The 22402-nt window shown below is 41.2% G+C and overlaps 1 protein-coding gene across 44 annotated transcripts in view; it reads left to right on the plus strand.

Moving 5' to 3' along the window:
- Positions 1-22402, plus strand: part of LOC112155773 (protein tyrosine phosphatase receptor type D) — a 454394-nt gene that overhangs the window by 275705 nt on the left and 156287 nt on the right. The window contains exon 1 of one of the 44 annotated variants that reach the window (XM_024287661.2): positions 16694-17209. The exons of the other annotated variants lie outside the window; for them this stretch is intronic. The gene's annotated coding sequence lies outside the window, so the exon portion shown is untranslated. Of the gene's footprint in view, positions 1-16693; positions 17210-22402 lie in introns of those variants that run through there. 44 annotated transcript variants of the gene reach the window in all.

Here is a 22402-nt window from a genome sequence, read left to right on the forward strand (position 1 = left end):
CGTGTAAATCCCCACTGGATGTTTAGGCTGTTTGCTATGATACACATTTTCCATTTCAGAAAAAAAAAGAAGAAGTGAGCACTCATAATATAACGTTACAACAAAAGAATGTCCATGTAAACAGAGAGGTGTGTGTGGAAAGCAGCAAAAGTGTTAAAAACATGCGACACTTGATATGCTCGCAGTGATGAGCAGGATAGTTGCAGAAATAGGCTGGCAGTTCACAGTCTATAAACACTGATTTCACAGCAGCCTATTCATAGTCCTCACTTGTGGGAGCCATTCCACCTTTTAAACCACCCTCACCTAAAAAGAAAAAAAAAAAGAGGCCCACATGTAAGTCAAGGGGCTGGTTTGGATTAGCCGAAGAGGGAAAAACTCATTTCCTTTGCCATTTTACGAGCATTTAATTTGAAACAATTAAGATATTACGGACTTACTATGCCAAGTGACAGCTGGGAGCAATCCCATAAACCCCCAAGACAGTGAATGAGGCACCTCGCTGCTCCTTTTTTTTTTTTTTTTTTTTTTTACTTCTTGAAACCGCTCCACACTCCCAGCCTCTCATCTTTATCTCCTGTCTGTTATTTCAAAGAAGCGTTTAGCTTAAGGCTCTACTCAGGTGATTATGCTCCCTTTGTTTCAGCTGAGATCTCACTAGGGTCGACTATTACTTTGGCAGCTCATAAACGCAACATGATTGAAAGTCCAATTCTTATCGACTAAAGGCAAGAAGTGAGCACATGCGATGTTTACATTCTGAATGGCTTTTTCCATTACAAATTGCACTGCGTTATTGAATTTATCATTTCGGCTGCACGCTTCATCTTTGGCAGGATAAATGGGGAAAAGGGAAACTACAGGGGGGCAGCAAATGGAGGGGAGTGATAGTATTGTAGGAATATGTTCCTAAAACCTTTGTTTTTTAAATAAATCAATAAAATCAGGTGTGTTTATCCCTTAATGTTGGAGAGTAACATCATAACTTCTTGACTGTTTTCGTGACTCCACTCTTTCTGATGTGAGAGGCGGTCCTTGCTAGTCTGGTGCCCTGAGCCCCGACCCCACTTTCCCTCCCAAGCCCCGCCCCCAAGAACTCAAAGTGTGCATACGTACAAACACACCACATGCAACTTTTCTCGTGGTGCACGCCACCAAATTACTTTTAGCGCTCAAGAGACAGAAGTGTAACCGAGAAAATCCTGTCATCTTGAGAACCAAAAGGTTTTTCCAAACCAATGATTGTTCAAACTTAGTCATTGTGTCCCCTTAGCTAAACTTTAGAGCTCAAGTGATTGAAGGTGTAGCTGAGAGAATCTGGTTATTTTTAAAAATAAAAGACTGTCAACACTAAAAAAAAAAAAAAAAAAAAAATTTGTATAAATCACTATTTCTTCCACGGCCCAATCGATCCACGGTACCAGTCTAGAACATCGGCGATTAAAAAGACAAAAAAGAAACTTACGATGTTTTTTATTGTTTTCTTTTTTTTTTCTGGGGGCTTGTGCACACATTACAAGATTGCCCCCTGGACAACCACCCACCTCTGTTAGACGCAGAGAAAGGTACAATCCGAATTCTTCCCTTCTCCCTATCCCTTCCCAATTGTAGGGACATTTATAGTGTTAGGGATGTCCGAAATAGTTGTTTTTGACAGGAACCCTTCGAGTGAGAGGGTTCTGTGTCGCACTGTGCCGCAGAGGAGAAGTGCTTTTTCTTCACATAGGTGTGCTCTGAAGTACAGAAGTAATTACTTTTTCTTGTGGCACGACCTTTTTAAAGCTATAAAACTGCTGTTGTTATGTATATGTTTGTTTATGTTATGAGTGATGGAAGCTCTGCGCTAATGCTAGCTTACCGGCGACTAATGGTGACATCATCTAGTGGAAGGAACGTCCAAATTTGGAGACAGTATTTTTCCATAATTCTCCGTTTGGAGGGCTAAATGTAGGGGTAGGGAGAAGGGAAGAATGTGGATTCGAGCAAAATCTGCCTGGCATATCATCTTTGTACCACAATACTTTATGCTTTATGCTGCTAACATTAAATGCTGCACAATGGTACAAGGGTACTTTTCTCCTTGACAGAATCAGCTTATGTACGTTAGTTGCATAAGCAGTAAAGAGTTCTTCTTCAATTACTCTGGCCTTGGTAATGCGCGTTCAAGCAACAACTTTCAATAAAAAGTCTAAGTAAACGTGTGTATATGCACGTTTTAGGGTTCCACAATCAAAACCTTCTCATTCACAGATCACTGCGCATGTTTTAAAGTCAATTTATCAGCTTTACATACCTAACACGTGGCAGTTGAGTGTGAGTTGAAAGCTAAATCAGGGACTTGGATTTGGTAGTGACAAATGGACAGCGTCTCTTTTTAATTCACGCAAGTCTGAAAATTGATCAGTAAGGACATATTAATAAGTGCGGTGTGTGCGCGGCCGGACTTATGACACCATCCATCCATCCATCCATATTCCTCCGCTTCATCCGGGACCGGGTCGCGGGGGCAGCAGTCTAAGCAAAGATGCCCAGACTTCCCTCTCCCCGGCCACTTCCTCCAGCTCCTCTGGGGGAACCCCGAGGCGTTCCCAGGCCAGCCGAGAAACATAGTCTCTCCAGCGTGTCCTGGGTCTTCCCCGGGGCCTCCGCCCAGTGGGACATGCCCGGAACACCTCACCAGGGAGGCGTCCAGGAGGCATCCGAACCAGATGCCCGAGCCACCTCAACTGGCTTCTCTCGATGCGGAGGAGAAGCGGCTCTACTCCGAGCTCTCTCCGGGTGACCGAGCTTCTCACCCTATCTCTAAGGGAGCGTCCAGCCACCCTCCGGAGAAAACTCATTTCAGCCGCTTGTAGCCGGGATCTCGTTCTTTCGGTCACGACCCAAAGCTCATGACCATAGGTGAGTACTGGAACGAAGATCGACCGGTAAATCGAGAGCTTTGCTTTCTGGCTCAGCTCTCTTTTCACCACAACGGACCGGTACAGCGACCGCATAATAGCGGACGCAGCTCCAATCCGCCTGTCGATCTCACGCTCCGATCTTCCATCACTCGTGAACAAGACCCCAAGATATTTAAACTCCTCCACCTGAGGCAGGCGCACTCCACCCACCGGACACCAACTTATGACACCAACTCTTTCATATATCGGAATAGAGATGTGAAAGAAAAAGCCTGGAGTGAGATTTTCACAATGTCAACATTTGTCACAAAGCCTCTTCCAATCCCAGATTCATATGCTAGTGTGAACACTGTATGCTAAAAGCACGTTCAGTGCTTTCTTGAATGTATGATAAATGCCTGGTTAAAGCATAGCATAACAGTAGTCGAAAGATCGTCAAAATAGGCGCTAAAGCTCTGAGGTAAAGGGTTAAAAAAGTATTGCCGTCATGCTTTTTTTTTTTTTTTTTTATTATTATTATTATTATTATTGGGGACTTTTCGAACCCCACAAAGTGAACCAGCAATGTCCGCTTTTGCCCATCACTTCACCTCCTGCTCTTGCCCTCCACAATGCCATTGAAGGGCGTCACAGGTGTGAAATTGATGAAGGTGTGCTTGGGAAAATGTCAGCAGGGGATCATTGGGCAGAAAAAGACAGATAACGTGCGCAGGTATATTCGGGGGGTTGAAGGGGTGACAGACAGAATTGGCAAACACTCCTTTTCATGAACACTGAACTGTAAAATGGAGAACCCAGCGCAAACAATGGCCATGATCAATCGTCTATGGAGGCGGGGGCTCTCCTTGTGAATGCGAGGTGACCAAACATGCTGAAATAGTGGGGTGAAAGAAAGACAGAGAAGGATGGCGAGTGACAAAGGAGCACGGATAGAAAAGAGGCGTGTGCGACTGCTCGCCAGGAGTGGAGAGTCGGAGAACAGATGTAGGGAGGAGGGCAGAGAATGGGCAAATAAATGAGCACCTCGAATGAGATGAGAAGCGTATTGGATAAATGAAAAGACAATCCAGGGGAGTGGATTGAGATGGGGAAACAAAGGAGCCAGGAGTGCATGAAATATTTTCTAACACACCTAGTCAAGCAGAAGGAAAAACAAGAAAAGATTACAAAGGATTTATGGTAGAGTGACACCAAATTATGACTAGGGCTGGCATGTTGGGAGCAAATTTCTAAGCTCGAGGGACAGATTGGTTGTGGATTGAGCTCTTTTGAAGTGATCCAAAGAATTTGAATCAACCAGGTAATTAGCAATTGTGTTTGTCCTGCTTTTTCTTCAAATTCAACTTCATTTTCAGTCTGTATATTCAAAAACTGGAAATAGCCATATATTTTGTCTTTTGGTTGCTTATCAACTTTAATTCTTAGATTTAGTTAAAAACCCACCAGTTGTTACACATCTGGGTGTTAAAAATTGAGCTGTAGACACAGCCGCACTCAAGAACCATTTGATGGTCTAACGATAATGCTGTGTGTAATGAAAGGAGGCACCGGGTCCCATTTTTAGAATCTTTGACTCGATAGTGGATTTGAACCCACGACATTTCAGTCTCAAGGTGGACAAGCTACCACATGTCCACTGAGTTAGTTACTGATTGCCTCACCTTTCCGCATGTTTTTCTCCTTGATGTTGATAGTAATTTATCAGAACTCTCATGTAGTATTTGCCTGTTTTGTTCAGGTTTTAAGTAGTTGTTCTGGTTCTCCTACCTCTACAATATCCACATTATCTCCTCTTAGACTCAATACATTCTTAGATAACCAATTGCCTTTTCATGTTCTTCATTTAGCGCCTTTACCACAGTTTGCAGGTAGCTTAAAACTGCTTTTCTATCAAACAAAAGGTCAACTCCCAGAGTTTGGTTCTTCCTGTTGAATAAATCCAACTTTCAAGAACCTTTGGGTTTGTTATAGACCTTGGAATATCTACTCTGCCACTAGCTCGACTGTGCCACCTTAGTCATATCTGTCCTCAGAGGCTTGATAAGGTCAGATCTGGTCAGTCTTTGGAGACTGCCTGAAGCTACAAGGTGCTGGGACTTTCAACAACAAAAAGGGACACTCTCTAGATTGGCCATGTGTCTGTCCCAAGTGTGGGTAAGGGCAGATGGTTGGGTTAGGAAGGGCATCTGCTGTAAAATTGAAGCCAAATCACATGTGCTAAATGTGGGGTGAATTGCTATCATGGCCCAACTACTAGATCACCATACTAATCCTCGCCTTATTTTTTGATTGTTGAATTTACAGTACAATTGCAAATACAAAGTACTTTACGTCTTAAAAGAGGAAGCTAAAACCACCTTTAATGTTCATCCACTCATTATATCAACACATACTCCCTCCCAACTTGTCACATATTGACGTTTGGTTATGGACCTCTCTGCGTCACTTTTTGACGTTTCGGGCGTCCCCAACTCATCGTTTTTTGATGTGCTGGCTGTTCACATTAAACCATGGGTCCTTAACTACTGGGACAAAAAAACGGAACCGGTCTAGTACTGGGATACACAGAACGCATCGGTACCCTAACTCGGCACGGGATGCGGTACCAGATGTGGTACCAGACTCGCATGCGAACTTGGCACCAGACGCAATACCAGACCTGAACCGATATTGGATGCAGTACCTGACACGAACCGTTATCGGGTTAGGGTTTAGGTACCGGTACCAGATTTGGATACTGGTACTGGACATGTCCCTAAGACCAGTCCATGTCCAGTACCGCATCCAGTACCGTGTCCCAAGGGTTGCAGACCCTTGATTTTAGGTATACCCAGAAAAGAAAAAAAAACGAGTTTGGGACACCCAAAACGAGTTTGGTCCTTAACCAAACGTTAATGTGTCAGGACTTGGGGATGAGAATGTGTTGATTATATTTAAAAAAATTCAGATGCATCCAAGTTCTAATAGGCACTGCTACCCGAAGGCCACACACAGACATGCTAGTCCAATTCCAAAAGAAATGCAAGACCAAAGAGTTTAAAATTTGAATTAAACCATTTAAAAAAACATGTCTGGAAAAGAAACTATTCAAATAGAAAACATCTAGGTGGACTTTTGTAGATATACTTCACTATGAAAAACCTTAAGAGCAGAAGGATAATTGTTCTTTAAAATCAGAGGTACATGACTCAGCACAGTATCCATGGTGACCAGAATTTACCACTTACGGAGGCTATAGTAGATAGTTTTCACGCTTTTTTCTGCTCATGTATTCCCTGCCTAACAGCGAGCTCTTTCAGGAGCTAAAAAAAACTCTCTTCATGTTGATTTAATAACTGCAAAGTGCAAATATGATCCTATCAGTTGGGGGAAAGACTCTTTTATGCACTTCTTTTTAAAATATTCTCCTTCTCAGTTGTGTAAAAAAAAAAAGCTTGATATTGTAATGGCAGACAAACATGGAGAAACAAACTTAAGTTGTTTTTGTTTTTAGTGTCCAGATTCTGCCAAGTCTCTTTCCTTTTTACCTTTATCTCTCTCTTTGTCCTCTTGGAGCCGGCTGCTGCACACCGTGGCGCTCGCGCCATCCCAGTTGATCTCTTAATGGACCTAATTGCTTTTCAGCTCATTGCACCCAATGCCAGCTCTAAACTAAATCAAATCGATGTCCCATCCACAAGCCTTGTCGCAAATCTGATTCTACTCCACATCATAATGAGGTGATATTGAATACTAGTGACTCAGCAGATTAAGAAAAGATGAATAAGCATGTGGGCCTTGGAATGGATCGGGTCATACGAGAGTTCACGTTGCACCTCCTTATGAGTACAGTTTATTGTATACTTATAATCAATATGCCATTGACCCTTTCCTTGGCAGCGAGTATTTGAGGCATTGTTAGACACTGAACTATGGATTGTAAAACCCAAATATGTAAGCAGCAGATTCCACCTTCCCTTAACACACATCTGCTTATGTAGCGCTGCAGCTTTTTCTAGCGATGTTAATGCAATGTGGTGCATTCTGGAAAGCTAATGAAAACCAATCAAACATGACAAATAGGCCTACAGTCTTCATCTGACATGAGGCTGGCAGCAGCACAGTGAGACCTAATGTATTACTGCAAGCTGCTCCAGCTCTGCGTGGCTTGGTGTGTATTTGAGAACCAAAGCAGTTTTGCCACTCTTCCTTTGCCCAAAGAGGGCAAAATCCAGCTTGAAAAACATCACCGCCGATGCTGCATGCAGTGTGACAGAGCAATCAGGGTTTATCAACATTTCAATCAAAACGCGATAACAGCTGGGGAAGTTGTTTGCTCGCGTAGCTTGCAGCGTCAGTCAAAATCCAAAAGTCCCACATATCCATAATCGAACTGGCACGGCGAGTTTTTTGAGACTTTCAAAGATAACAATTTCTTCAACTTTGTTGGTCATTTGATGCAGAGGAATAACTCGTGTTGACACAAAAACCTACTTGTAGGTATTTGTTGAGTCATAAGGGATTAACGGTATCTAGTTTGCGCTTGCTGTCATTAGACAGCAGTGTTGGGTTCTGAAAACTCTCCAGGGGAGTAATTTGAAAACTTGAGGAGACTTAATTTAATGATCCAGCTTCAGGAGAAACTGAGGAGTGTTTGCCTTGAGGGATGACTGGCACCACTGTAGAGTCTCTAAGTTATGTAGGTCACAGTGTAGTACACACTAGACACTGGGAGGGCTGATTCACACTGGTCCATCTGGAGTGTGTCTTTCTTACGTTGTGTAGGAAGTCTGTCTCACGATGGTCAGTTAGTTTGCATTGACTGCCTCCAGTTGGTTTCCCCTGCCCTCTCGCTTCTGGAGGAATTGTTTTTACCACCCCCTTGTCGAGTAGTCCATCCAAGACTTTGGATACTGAGTCCTTATAAAATACATATAATGTGTTTTTACCACCAAAAGTAACTTTCGTCATCCATGGCGAATATGGTGTTATCTGCTGTGTTAACGTGCATTGACGTGTTGAAACGTCACTTTAAAAATAAAATACAATTTTAACAACTTTTATTTTGAAAGATTGGCCTATTTCCTGTTTCTCCAGCTTTTTGCATGAAATCTAGGTGTTATTGGACTGGAAGTAGAACTCCTTTGTAAAACTTATGTTGCATTATGAAGAGACGACAAAGACGATGTAAACATTCTGATTGATTGATGAACATTCTAGTTTTTTGTGTCAATGCAACGCAACGGACACACAGTGCTGAGGAATAGGGCTGCCACGATTAGTTGACTAATTGATGACTAATCGACTATTAAAATAGTCGATGACTAATTTAATAGTCGATTAGTCGTTACTTTATCTGAGTCAGAGTGTTGTAGAGTTCAAAGTTATTATGACAGTCTGCTAGCTTTTTGGACTAGTTTGGTATTTATTAAGGTCTTTTGGGCTATTTTGGAGTTTAGCTAATGTTTCACCTACATGCTAGCTATTTTAGGTACTTTAGGGTTTTTTTATTAGTTTTTTAGGCTGTTTTGGGCTTAGTCTAATATTTACAAGCTAGCTGTTTTGGTTAATTAAGGCTGTTTTTTAGGGGTTTTTTTAGGATATTTTGAAGTTTATTTTTTAAGCTACACGCTAGCTGTTTAGGCTAACCTATGCTTTTTTTTGTTTTTTAGGCTAATTTGGTATTTAACCAATATTTTAGCTGGCTATCAGCTTCAGCTTTTTCAGCTATCAGCTTCAGCGATTTCAGCTTTCAACTTCAGTCTTCTTAGCCATCAATTTCAGCTTAGTGTACTATATATCTAGTTTTTTAGTTAGGTTGAAGCTAATGATGGTTAAGATGTGTGCTTTACATCCAGTTTGCACATGACCCAATTAGCCGACTAATCGGAAAAAAATAATTTGTGATTAGTCGACTACTAAAATAATTGTTTGTGGCACCACTACTGACAAATTAGTGTAAATTGGTCTTTAGTGTTTTAGGACTCAATACATCAATGTGTTCTTGACCAAAAAAAAAAAAAAAAGACATTTTCATCCAATCTCATGCTTCAACAACCTCCTATGATCTCAATTTGGCTCTTTAGCCACAAAGTTTTCCACTTTTGACTAAACACCAATTGCCCATGAAAGCCAGACTGTTTGTCGTTCTTTCATCCTGACTGACATATTGAAATACGGTGGGAAGTATTGGATGTCTTAGCCAAGGACTAGAGTTGGGTGTTGGTTTACATTTTTCATGTCTTGGAGATGTGTCTAAGATCACCTTGGCATTTGCTGCTCTTAGCTCCCCCCAAACACACAAACACACACCTCAACCCTTCTCGGCTGCTCTCGACTGCTTGGGCAGCGGCCATAAACAAGTCAATCTCCATCCGCCTCAACACTTTGGATTAGATTTATCCGCTTAAAATAGATTGTTATCCTAAAGAGCGTGAGTTGCGCTTTATGGGGAAATTAATTTTACGATGACTGGTTTACTTGATCGGGGTTGTAGGCAACGCAGTCACTATAAATGAATCAACTCTGGGGGTGTGAGCAGCTGAAAAACAACAATCAATATGTTTTAAGACAAATCATCCCTTTCTTTTTTTCAATTAAACATGAGGTTTCTTTCGGTTGCCGACTAGACTAATGACTTGACTGATAGTCATATGTAAAGTGCCAGCAACTTGTCATGAGTAAAAAGGCACACTCTAGGCTATAAGAAGATTGACACTGAAAGATGCTGTGTTTCACACATCTGTCAACTTACCGTTAATAGTGAGATTGTCTGTTTTGAGGCCCAATTATAAATGAGCTACACGCTCACGCACGGAGGATTTTTATCAAGATTTAGAAGGATTAAGCTCCCAACTTGCGTTGTAAACCTGGAATTACTACATGCTGCAGTTCCACCCAAAATATATTGAAGGCAGGTAGCAACTGTAGTACGTCTCCAAAGCCCCCCATGTTAAAAAGTCAGAGTTTGTGCTAAAAATATACATACACAATTTACATTCTGACTTCATGCATCATTATCTGGCACTGTGGAGTGATTTTTTTTTTACTATTATTTTGCTTTTATTATAGCTAAAATTTGCACAGATTTAGGGGGAATGGTTATTGATTGTCAGGTAGGATGTCATTTTACTGGCAAGTTTTGATGTCATCCACAGTTTATATCTTACTTCTGGCTCCAATGAAATTAACTCAATTTAGTGACATTTTTTTTCCGATATGGATGTCGCCATGTTGGAACCAGATATTGTATGCACTGATTGGTTCGAGTCATTTATATTGCTGGACATATCAAAGTCCTGACTTCACCCATAGAAAGTACCTTACCTCCAGCCCACGTGAAATCAGGCCAGAGCCTTATTTGTCACTTCTCGACATGTCTACCGCCATGTTGCAACCCGTCAACAGTGATTGGTCATAGTCGTCTGAGTCGTGTTTTTAGAGGAAGTACTGTCGCCAGTCATGAGTGAGCTTGTTCCGGCTTGTTTGAACTCCACACCGCTTCAACTGAGAGCAAGCTTGGGGGAATCTGTCAATCAAATGGTCGAAGTGAGGCCAGCGGAGACCAGATGCTTTTACTGAGGCATCTGATTGGTCAGTTTATTACTTGAATAACTTGTGATGAAAAAACCAGATCTCTAAAAAATAGAATTATAAAGAACATGTTAAGAAGAAGGTATCAGAGAAAGAATGGTTATTCTGACAAATAAAATTACTGAGATTTAACTGTTTATTTCTCAATTGAAGTCTTTGGGACTTTGGCCTTCTTGGAACTTTCTATTTGGAACACAAGAAGGGCGGGGCTGACTAGTCCAGTGTTTTTACTGTCAATGGTCTGAGTCATCATTTCTATGGCAACCACTCTCGCCAATCAGGAGTGAGCTTGTTGTAAGTCCACATACCAAATACTGGAAAGCAGGTTTGGGAGAATTTGTCGACCATCCATCCATCCATCTTCTTAACCGCTTCTTCCCTTTCGGGGTCGCGGGGCACCGGAGCCTATCCCGGCTGCTGATGGGCGAAGGCGGGGTACAATTTAGAGTCACCAATTAACATATGAAGCATGTTTTTGGACGGTGGGAGGAAGCCGGAGTCCCCGGTGAAAACCCACGCATGCACGGGGAGAACATGCAAACTCCACACAGAAAGAACCCAGCCGGGATTCGAACCGGGGCCTTCTCGCTGTGAGGCGAGAGCGCTAACCACTGCGCCACCGTGCAGCCCATTTGTCGACCAAACATTTTGAATTTCCATTGATGCATCTGATTGGCCATATTATAACTTCAAGATTTTAGGCTACAGAAAAAAAAAAACATTTTTATATTTTTATATTTTTATTTCTCTATATAAGTCTTTGGGATTTTGGATTCTTGGAGCCAGCGGGTATTTTTCCTATTCGGAACTCTGGTGGGGGAGTCACTCATCTTTAATTTTTCCTGCTCCCATGCGGTTTTTGGAGTGTTGTTAAGTTAAGTGGAGCCAAACTCAAGTGCACGTCCATCCGACTTTAGGCTCCTCTTTTAGTCGTTTGGAAAACCTCTGGCATTTTCAAATGCCTGTAGGTCCTAAAATTATGAATTTAAGGAAAAATTTTGAAATGATCAGTGAAAATAAATCATCTGTCCCAGAGATAAATGTTCCTGAAATAAAAAGTGTAAATGAACCTCACAACACAATTAAATGGCCAGAATTCTGTCAAGATAGTAAATGAGCCTGAAGAAAGTATTAAAATGTTATAAATTAATTTTAAAAAAGCAAAAAAAAAAACAAGCTGATGTAGGTTCAATTTCAGAATAGTTTAGAAAGTTAAACAATTATACAACTATAATTTATTTGTACTTTTCCAAACAGTCGCGGCTAAGTTGAAAAAACATTATTTGGTGTCATGAACTAGAAGAGAAATGGCGATGTTGGTTCAAAATGAACAAAAAGGGACATAAACGGCTCCTTGTTACAAGCGTAAGGCTGTCTCGAAATGCAGAGCAGGTCAAACCGAGAAACAGATGGCCGGCACCAGCGACTGACAGGCATCACTCTTGTCAGCTAAAAACAGAGAACTGAGACTACAATTCACACTGACTCGTGAAAGGCTCCATTTAGAAACGGCTGAAAAGCGTCTCAACTAATGAGTTTTTACTGCAACATTTATTTTACTGAATGTTAGTCATTACAGAAATCTACTTATGCTAAAACATTACTTAATATTGATTTTTCTTTGTTTAAATCTACTGCATGGTAGGTAAAAGTTTAAGCTTTAATCTTTCTAACTTTCCACAATTAGATGAAAAGCTTTTCCACTCCAGATCCATCAAACCTTGCTTTTAATAATTAGAAAAAAAGCATAAAACTAATTTCCAGCCTCATTATCAAAAGCGGAAAATGCCATTGAACATATTTCCAGTCTTTTGCAGTTTTTTTTTTTCTTGTTTTCGTTAGTTTTTCTCATTATTTGAGAAAAAAATGAAGAGAAATTCAAAGTAATAGAAAAATGCTGCTCTGTTTAGATCTGTGAAGTCAACCTAACCCTCTCAAGACCAAGCATGCTGACAGGTACACAGGGAAACATCAAAAGATTTACCTACATTATTCATCCAAAGCAAATTCATATCGATAACCTTTAGCATCCTTTGCTTCCTTTGAGTCACATTTGCATAGCAAATATCAATCAGTGCTACACTTTCCATGACCCCACTTGTGTTCAAATGTAAACATGGAAAGCTGTAATACTACACTCTCCAGCCCAATACTTTCATTGTATGAGGAAGAAAAACTGTTTTAGAATCATTTTCCTTAAGAACAGTTGTGCTTATTAAACCCATTAAAATTTGTAATCTGAAAAATTTGTTACAAGGTAATCAGGATTTTCTTTGCTCAGCTAACAATTGGCTTTTCATTCTAAATTTTTCTTTTATTTTGAAGGCCAAGTGGTTTCTGAGCTAGTCTTCTGACCTGCGACAAGTTTAGCCGTGATAGGCCAGGACGACAGTCTCCCCTTGCTACTATTTGTCATCTAGTGATGCCAAATCACTGCTTTAGAAGATGCCAAGAATGTAAGAGTGTATAGGGTATAATGCGCACTAAATCTAATCATTCATTTCATCATAAGTCTGCTCAAGAGTACTAACCCTTTAATATTGGAGCTGTCACCAGCAACACATAAAGGCCTTAGTCACAACTACCCCTACAGTTGAGTAGTCTAAGGGGCACATGGGTTGTCCACACACAATTTAAAGAACGCCTTTCTGGAGTGGTGTCCCCGGCATGTACCACTAGGCGGAGGCCTGGGAACACCTCGGGGTCCCCCTCAGAGGAGCTGGAGGAAGTAGCCAGAGAGAGGGAAGTGTGGGCATCTTTGCTTGGACTGCTGCCCCCACGACCCAGTCCTGGATGAGCAGAAGAAGTTTGATGGACGGATGGAATGTAGTTTGTGTCGGCATACTTTGAGCGTTCTATGGGCACTTCCATATCACCTGCATACCTCAGGCGTTTAGAATTTGACTGTAAGGGGCCACTACGCGCACCTCACTGATGCGACACAAGAACCGAACCATAATACTACCCATACCTCATAAGGTATCCTTACCACACACATGACAATCGTACAGCTAATTTTCTTGACTCTTATGCAAGTTTACATCAAAAGTGGGGTCATTTGGACCCCAGAAGATAGCACAAGGGTTAAGGTGGCCTCACAAGTCACAAAGAAACTGCTAGAAACACCTGTGCTCCTTTTAAGATGTGGCCACACCTATCTTTGACCCTCCACGGACCAAGGTAACCCAAAAACCAGCAGCAGGTCAACCCCTAGTGCAGGTGCAAAGCACACACCTACCACATCAGTTCAACCATTTACCCAATCAGTGAGTCTGTTTATTGTGACGCAGAGAAAAGTAGCTTTTCATATCGGCTTTGCTCTGATATGCAACACATTGCTAACATAAAGAGTTGAACAACAGCACAAAGCTGCCTTCCCATTCTTCAGAATACGCTGGAATTACGTTAATTGCGTAAACAGTTGAAGAGTTACAGTAGTCAAAAGAATGTAAACCCTGAAGCTAAAGCTCCAACGTTAAAGGGTTAAACAAGAATAAAAGTTTTACCCATGGGCTAAATGGCTTAAATCGATATTTTTCTTATTAAAAAAAATCTTTCTTGTTTTGGCTTTGATAACTTTGTACTAAGGTCAAACAGTTAGTCTGCTTATGAAAATATTTTGTAAACGATTGTGAAAGTTGGATATCCAGGCTATTTATGGTCTCCAAAGCATTCTGCCAGGAGACACAACCATCTCAGCCTCACAGTTTTTTTTTATATAATTGCCAGTGGTTCAGGGTAATAGTTCACATAATAGTCATTTCATCAAATTTCCTCCACTGTCACAAAGCGAACACCCTCTTCAGGCTTTAGGTATCCTCATGCAGAGCTTATTGAATTTTGCCATCAGAAAACGAACCTGCTTATAATTCGTGAGTATAAATCACCAGAACTGGTATTCAATCAGATAGGTGTCATGTCTCAGAGCAGGTAAGAAAACAAATCTGCTGACTGCAGTAGTCTGTCTCTCAGAGTCCTATTGTTGGATGTTGGAGGTTTGTGTCTTCGGGGCAGGGCTGTTCATCACTGGGTTTGGGCTGCTGCCATAAAAGCAACTTTTTCTCATAACACAATTGGTCATAGTCATCAGTCTCCCTGGGCCATTGCTGTTATTTTTTTCTCCGGCTCTCCATCAGAGGGCCGTGCACTTGACTTTGTTGTCATGAGCACTATTATGCCAAGTGTTGTGCAACATAATGTCCATTCAGTGTCAAGGCGTGAGAGAATCCTGTCTTGAAATCAATTATATTAAGTGTGTGACCATTACACACAAATTACTGGTTTGTTGCTCAACAGCCTCAGATTATAGAAAGTGCTTCCCGCATTCAGAAGCTATGACATTGATAAACATATAAAAAAATGGCAAATTAAATGTCATGCTACACTTTTATTCTCAGTCAGACAACAGAATCAATACAGTACCCCTACAGGGGCTCTCAATGTGTCTGTGCCTTTTAGTAATGTCTTCATAGTGACTTCACTCTAGAGGATCTAACTTAAGCTTTTCATATTTTGGCATTACTATTGCTATTCTAATTTGTACACAGCAGATGGCTTTTCTCTAATAGAAACACTGTAAACAAAAGCTAAAACTGAAACATATTCTTTGTTGTGGGGATTTTAAAGAGTGCTAAAAAGCCTTATGGATGAATCCTGGTTGTGTCACTGATTTTGAAGGGATTTTGCTGTTTGTGTTTTTACTGCTAGATTATTTTCAATTCATGAACTTCAATTTGCATCCAACCTAATGCAAAATTCAATATTTGCCCCCGAAAATACAAATTTTCAATTATGATTAGCTACAATTCTGTCATCAGTTTTCCGTATTCTTGAAAAAAAAAACAAAAAAAACACACACACACACAATACTGCCACTATTTTTAGAACCATAGAAATATTTTTCATCGTGTTGATAATGATAAAGTCTAAACGAAGGCTTGTTAATTTTACAGATTATACTGTATGATGATATTAGCACACTGAAAAGACTGTTGTAAAGTTGCATCATCTCACTACTACTAACATGCTTGTGAAAAACTGTACTTAGAGTAGTTGGTGTCTGTCCATTGTACTTGTTGAATAGATTTATGATAAATTAAACAACATTTAAAGACTAAGAAAGAGTTACTACAATTACTTATATATAAACACAAAGTTCTTGGAAATATTAGATTATATTTTACTGTTTGTTTACTTTTTTTTAAAGAATTAATTATTCTATTTCAAAATTAAAGCCAAACATAATCCATCAAAGAATGATTATTTTAAAGATATAAATGTGTTGTTTAGAAACATGATTTGGGGATTTTATATTGAGTAGAAGTTAGAATATCATAGGTGCACTTGTGAACAAATAATTGCCTCATTGGGCTTAAATAACGTGTTGCTGTGGCTCCAGCTACAGTGGAAGTGAACTAAACTGCAGTGTAGTGTTTTGTTGGTGTTATGAGAACTATCTAAATACCAAGTATACATGAAAAACGGGAAGTTCCTCATAAGATGCTGCTCATAAACACAAAGTTCATATAAATTATTATAGATAATTGTAAAGTCTGTGTGGATTAGAAACATGGTGTCTGGTTCTAAGCTGAGCAGTACTTAGAATATCTGAGGTGTACTTGAGGATAGTTCTTGAGTTGTACAAATGCTGCTATAGTTCCAGCTACAGCAAAAATAAACTAAATTGCAGTTGTTTGGTGGTGTTATAAGAGCTTCCCAAACAACAAGTGCAAAAGAAAAGCAGTGGAAATCCCTCATAACATTCTGCTTCTAAACACAAAGTTCATGTAAATCACAGATTGTATGTTTGTTGTTTGTTTAGCCTCATTCTTTTAATTTGAAACTTCAAGAAGCTATATGCATTCTTTTTCAAATTAAAAGCCCAACATAATCTATCAAAGAATGTAGATTATTTTGAAGGTGCGTGTGGTTCAGAAACACGGTTTCGGGTTTTAAGTCGAGCAGTAATTAGGATATCAGAGGCGCGCGCGCACGCACGTAGACATACTACACATTCCCGAGTCTGTCTTTAATCCAAACGCAGCCAAAGGTTTGCGCGGGTGCACATTCCTGCAGTATTCTTGGGGAGGGAGGGAGGGGGTGCAGGAAAGTTGACAAGCTGGAACCTCGCGAAGTGACGTCACCCCCACCCCCCCACGAGGAAAAAAAAAAGATCCCACGCCCCCACCCACTGTGGCTCGTGGTCTCGGCAAAAGAGAGAGGGAAGCAGTCAGACGCACCGAGAAGGTGGGAGAGACCCGGGAGAGGGAGGGGAGGGGAGGGCTGTGCGTCCCAGTCACAGCGCGCGCTCCAAACACAACCACAGTCTCGCCACGTTCAATCCAGCGAAGGTCTAACGAGCCCCGCCACAGCAGACCCACGCCACAGCGCAGAGAAGACCAGAAGACACGCACCACGTGAGCCGCCGCGGTCCCCCCGCGCCTCTGACAGCCGTCTGTCGGTGCGCTTGGAACGGACGCCTCCAGGGAAGAGACTGGGAAAGAAGAGGAGCCTCCGGTCGGATTTTTTTTTCTTTTTTGGTTTGTTTTTTCCTCCCAATTCTTTCTTCTTTTTTATATATTTTTCTTGGCAACATTATTTCCCCTGGACTTGACTCCTATTATTGGATTTAAAATAAACCAAAACAAAAACAAATGCTCGACTTGCGCTCTAACCAAAAGAACGCACCAAGAAGAAGACGCTGACTTTCTCTCTGAACGCAAAATGGGGATAAGGTAAGCCTGTTTGTGACAGCGGAAGTGATTTCAGGTGTTTGCCCCCCTGAAGTTGGTTGCAGGGGTCCTCACAGCCTCTTTGGACTCCTTTTACGCACACGGTTCGAGCGAAAGCGCGTCAAACATGACAGCAAATCACGACTTCTCTCTTGAAATATTCACCTCCCTTTGTCAATGTTTGTTTGTAAGGTCCAAATCTGTCATTAGTTCAATAAATATCGTCATCATCCATGCGCACAGCTTCAAATTGGACAAAAAAAGGCAGTCCGACTTTACGCGTTATTTTAAGCGTCCGTGCGCAGTCCGCAATCCTTTTTAGAGTTGTGGAAGCCTTTCCCAGCGACGGGATTGTGAAGAATTTTTCAAAGTGCATTCCTGCAACTCTCCAGAGAGCCCCCGTCCTGCCTCTGCTATTTTAGAACTCGTTTTATTTTGATGGGGTTTAAAGTTGGCCGGGCTCATTAAAGAGCAGACGCAGTTAGATGACAGCTAAACATGAAAGGGAAACAATAAAAAATAGAAATAAAGAAAAGATGGGGCAGGTGGGATGGAGGGAATAGTCACGCAGATGTACTGTCAATGGAGTGATAGGGAAGCTTTATTTCCAGGAGAAACGCACGACACCTGCGCTCAGTGTGCCAGTTGAGCCACTAGGGGACTCAATCTTCCCAACCAACTGCAGGAATTAAATTCTAGTAAAAATTTAGGAGCTTTTATTTTGATATATTGAAGAAAAAATATACTTAAAGTATTAAAAAAAAACTAAAATCTGTAAAGGCTTTTACTTTGTAAAAGTTTGAAAACATCAAATCAAAGCCGACTTGAAGGGTTTAAACTGAAGTCATTGTGTACTCATGGTGTGTGTAAAAGGCCAGCAGATGTGGGTGTGTTTGAACATGCAAATCAGTGTGTGCGCTTGTGTTTGCCTAAGCGTTTTTTTTAAGTCTACCTCCAGGTAGAACACACCCACCCCATGCAGTGATTCTCTGCTGTTTTTTGTTTGTGTTTTTTTACAGTCCAACAATTAGAACTCGTCCAATTTTGACACGGTGCGATTAATGCCGCCACTGCACGTTTCGATTTCCAATTCGGCTGCTCTGGAAAAAAGAGTCGAAAAAAAAATGGATGCATGCACCAAGGTGGTGCTTAGTTTGAAGTGCTGTTATTCAGAGTTGCTGAGGGAAAACAAGTGTTTCTGTCATCCGAAAAAGCGGCTCTGACGTGGGCACTTTCGCTGACAGTCCTCATCCTTCACCTCGTCTCGTTTCAGACTCCTTCAATAAATGCTTTTGATAGACCTTGAGGGAAACTGTGAGAGAATATCCATCAAAGAGGGCAGCTTTTTCTTCACCTGTTGGCGTGGGCGCACATCTAAACGAATGTACTTTTTTTTTTAGTTGTTGTCAAAACGTTTCACTGACCATAAAGCGTCACGATTTCACTCCTGACAGATGTTGGTTGAACATTACAAACATCAGAGACTGGATTTGATTCAAAACGCACCAAGAGGGATTTAAAAACGCCGCAGCGGCCCTGAACGCTTCCTTATCCCTGCCCTCTCAGGCATGACGCCAAGCCCTCTTCCAAACAAGTGTGCCTGCACCTCACAGCCCCATCGCCTCAGTACAGGCAAGTGGCTGTGACTTATTGGTTCAAGAGTGCAGCAAAAAAAAAAAAAAAAGTACATTTGCCACAGAGAAAATGTTGGATAGCTTTGCTATTGCAAAATCTGAAACAAAAAGATCTCAAACAGCAAATGTTTCACTAAGGCCACAATTATCAGGCGCCATGGTGCTGGAAGTGATGGAGTGCCGATAGGTCTGCCTGCAATCACCCCCTCCCTCAGTGCCTGCCCCCTGTAATCCGGTGGGTGTATTTTGGTTTATTTCATACCAACAATGGCCCTCCACTGATTGGCAGAGTGGCTTGGCAGGTTGATGCAGGAGAAAAAGTTGGACTGTTGGATGTCATATTGAGGTGGGGGGTAACGAGGTGTGCACGCACATGTGCGAGCACGTGCCTCCCATTTTTCTATGCGGCGCAGTCAGGTCTCCTCCCGTTAATCGACTGGCGCGCGCGGCTGTGTGTCGGGGGGCTTCCTGCAGACTACGAAACCCACTCGGCACAAGGCGAGCCTGATGCAATGTGACAAATGAGAGAGCAGCTTGATTTTGCACAACGCTGAGCAGCACCGCAGCATAATGAAGTGATCATGACTTTACCCTTGGTTCACTTTGGCCCCGGTCCCGCTGTGTTTTTCCTCTCTATTCAATCGCCTTGCTCACTTATTTACTTGGCAAGCATTTCCTCCCGTAACCTCTAGTACGGCATAACTAGCATCAAGGGTGATGCGAGCCACCGCTACGGGGCATTGGCTTTACACACTTTTTTTTCATTGATATTCAAGTTGGAATAATCGCACCTTTACGATCCATCACCGGAAATCCTATTTGGAGTTTGAAACTCTTTGATTTCAAATCAGGATCTTAAAAGGTAAACACCAAAAAGCACCGCGCGGCTTTTAACTGGGTTAAACAACGCTTTGCCTCCAGGCTCTGCCTCCAGGCCTCGCGTACCGTCGTTCTGCGTTTACCCCCCTGTCGCAGCTGTCCTTTGGCAGGCAGATTCGGTTTCAGAAGGTATGATGGAGGCCAGACGTCTGAAGCCAGTTGTGAAGACGATGGGAAGAGGAATCTGCTGGTACGGATTTGTATTCGGCACTATTTTACGCCCTTGACCTCCATTTTGGATCCTCTCCAACGTAGCTGCTAACAGGCTGTCACTATTAACACTCAAACACTCAGATTTGGGGCTAAAACTACTGCCAGAAAAAGGATAGTTCTGCTTTATAGACTTCATTTTACCCATGTTGCATCCCAAAATATTTCCTTTTTTTTTTTACCATTGTCTCGTTTTCTGTTATCTTAATTTTTAGAAAGTCTGAGTGCAGAATCCTCCGAGGTTCATTTGAATAACCATCAGAATGAGGAAATAAAGGCTGAGAGAAGAAATGGAAGTGGCGGGCGGCTCTGTGCATTCATGTCACACAGCTTTATCAAATTATTCCACAATGGCAGCCACACAAGTGATGGAATTTCAATTAAAGTATGACAGTTTCAGAATTTGCTTCCGCTCACCAGAGAGTAAGTGACGCTCGCGTTTCACAAGTGCGCCAGATTGGATGTTGGAAGTCTCATATAGAAGTAGAAGACGCGTTTTTTTATTATAATTTTATTGTTTAAAATGCGCATTTAAGCACTGCTCACTCACATGAAAAGAGGAACTTTTACAAAAAAGACACGTTTTATTCTGAAGGTCATTTCCGATGGCTATAAAAAAAGTTTCAGTTGTTTAAAACCTTTTTCCAGGAACACTTAAGCTGCCCACTTTGCAAAAAATAGAAGGAGATAAGTGTGAGTCTGGAAGCTAGCTCATAAACTGTGAACTACAAGTATTAAATCCTCAAAGTCTGTAAACAGTTTAAAGGCTGCATTTGCGAAACATGCCAGCTTGCAAAGCATATGCACGCACAAGGTTGTGCAAGAATAAAATTAAGCCTAAGACAAAACATACAGGGCTTTTGTTGCATCAGCGGCTTAGCGGACAATCATTTGCATAGACTAAATCTGAAATGAAACGGCTACTACCTTCAAAATAAAGCTTCAGATTTGCATTTGTCGTCCGGTTCCTGGTGCTAGACTCCTACTGGAGTTGGCAAAGGGTAAAGAATTCCATTTAAAAGTTCAATGGCAGGGGCTACATGGCAATTTCACGAATGAGAAATGCATTTAATAGGGATTGGAGCTTTAATCATTTCCAACACGGGGAGAACTGTTGGTTGATGAAGGGACACATGTCATAATGTGACCCAGTGTGGTCCACTCGCATGTATGGAGCACTGTAAAAAGAGCTAGCCTAAAAAAAGTGAAGAAAATCACCAAAAAAGTGGTAAAATTATCAGTTCATATAGCAAGTAATTTTTACCTAACAAAAAATCTTAAAATATATAAATATCTAGAAATGTTTATTAATTAAAAAAATAGCTAACTGTTAGATAAAATTAGTTCAAACTGATTATACAGCTCAATAATAAGGATTTCTTTTTGCTATTTTTGAGCAAATTATTTGTGTGTACATTTAGTTTTTTTATTATTAAACTTTAAATAGTTCAATTTGAGTTTTGTTTTTTTGTCTTAAATAGTTTTTTTCTGTTCTCAGTAGTTTGGAGTAATGAGGATTTTAACTAATTTTAATGGGTCTATATCAGGGATGGGCAAACTGCGGCCCGGGGGCCACATGCGACCCGTTTAATTAGTCTGGCCCGCCAAACTGTAATATTTTTTATTTTCCCTTTAATTCTAGAGTGTCTTAGACGATATATAAATACATTGACCTTTGTGCAAAAGTGGTGTTGGAAGATTTGTTGTTTTTCCGATGTTTGTGTGTGTTTTTTTGAGCCGGACAGTCATTTTTCCGGTTATTCAAACACCAAATGAACACAGCATTTCTGTAAGTTTGTGTTTTGTCCCCCGAGGGGCATCGACCCATCGGTGCAACTGGCTCTAAAATCAGAGCAAAAGCCACAAATTTTGAAATACAAACTAAAAAATGTTCTGTTTTAAAATAATTTTCAATTAAATTACAGCCAGATTCCATGTTGTTTCTTTGTCCTATGAGGAGAAAGACTTGTGGTCTACTTATGGTCTGTCAAATTTTAGACGTGCATCACGCTCACTCATCTAAAAACCTGCTCTCTGAGCACCAGCCCTTCCCGTCCTTACATTGTGATGTCACAAAGTGGGGAACAGCCCCTTCCAGGAAGAGTCTAGGTGTCCAGTTCCGCCTCCAGTCTAACACACACATGCTCTCTGCGAAGCTAGCAGTGATCAGCAAAACGCTTTCATTTTAAATCTGCATGCATCTTTGTAAAAGTTCGTTTGATGTTTGTTTTTTGTTTTTTTTCGTGGCTGAAACACAGACACGATGCCGAGGCTAGCTCTAGGATGACATCATAAAGGAGGAGCCTCAGAGATCGAGTAGTCTTACTTTTGGATAGGAAAAGAGATCACGGAAATAACTCACATGTCATTAAAAATGTGTTATTTGGTGTGCCAAGGGTAATATATCGTCATATATATATATGTATATATTTTACCCTGAAAGGCTTAGAATAACACGATATAGCCCTTCAAT

Source organism: Oryzias melastigma, linkage group LG18 (genome assembly GCF_002922805.2).
Source record: "Oryzias melastigma strain HK-1 linkage group LG18, ASM292280v2, whole genome shotgun sequence".
Taxonomy (NCBI): Eukaryota; Metazoa; Chordata; class Actinopteri; order Beloniformes; family Adrianichthyidae; genus Oryzias; species Oryzias melastigma.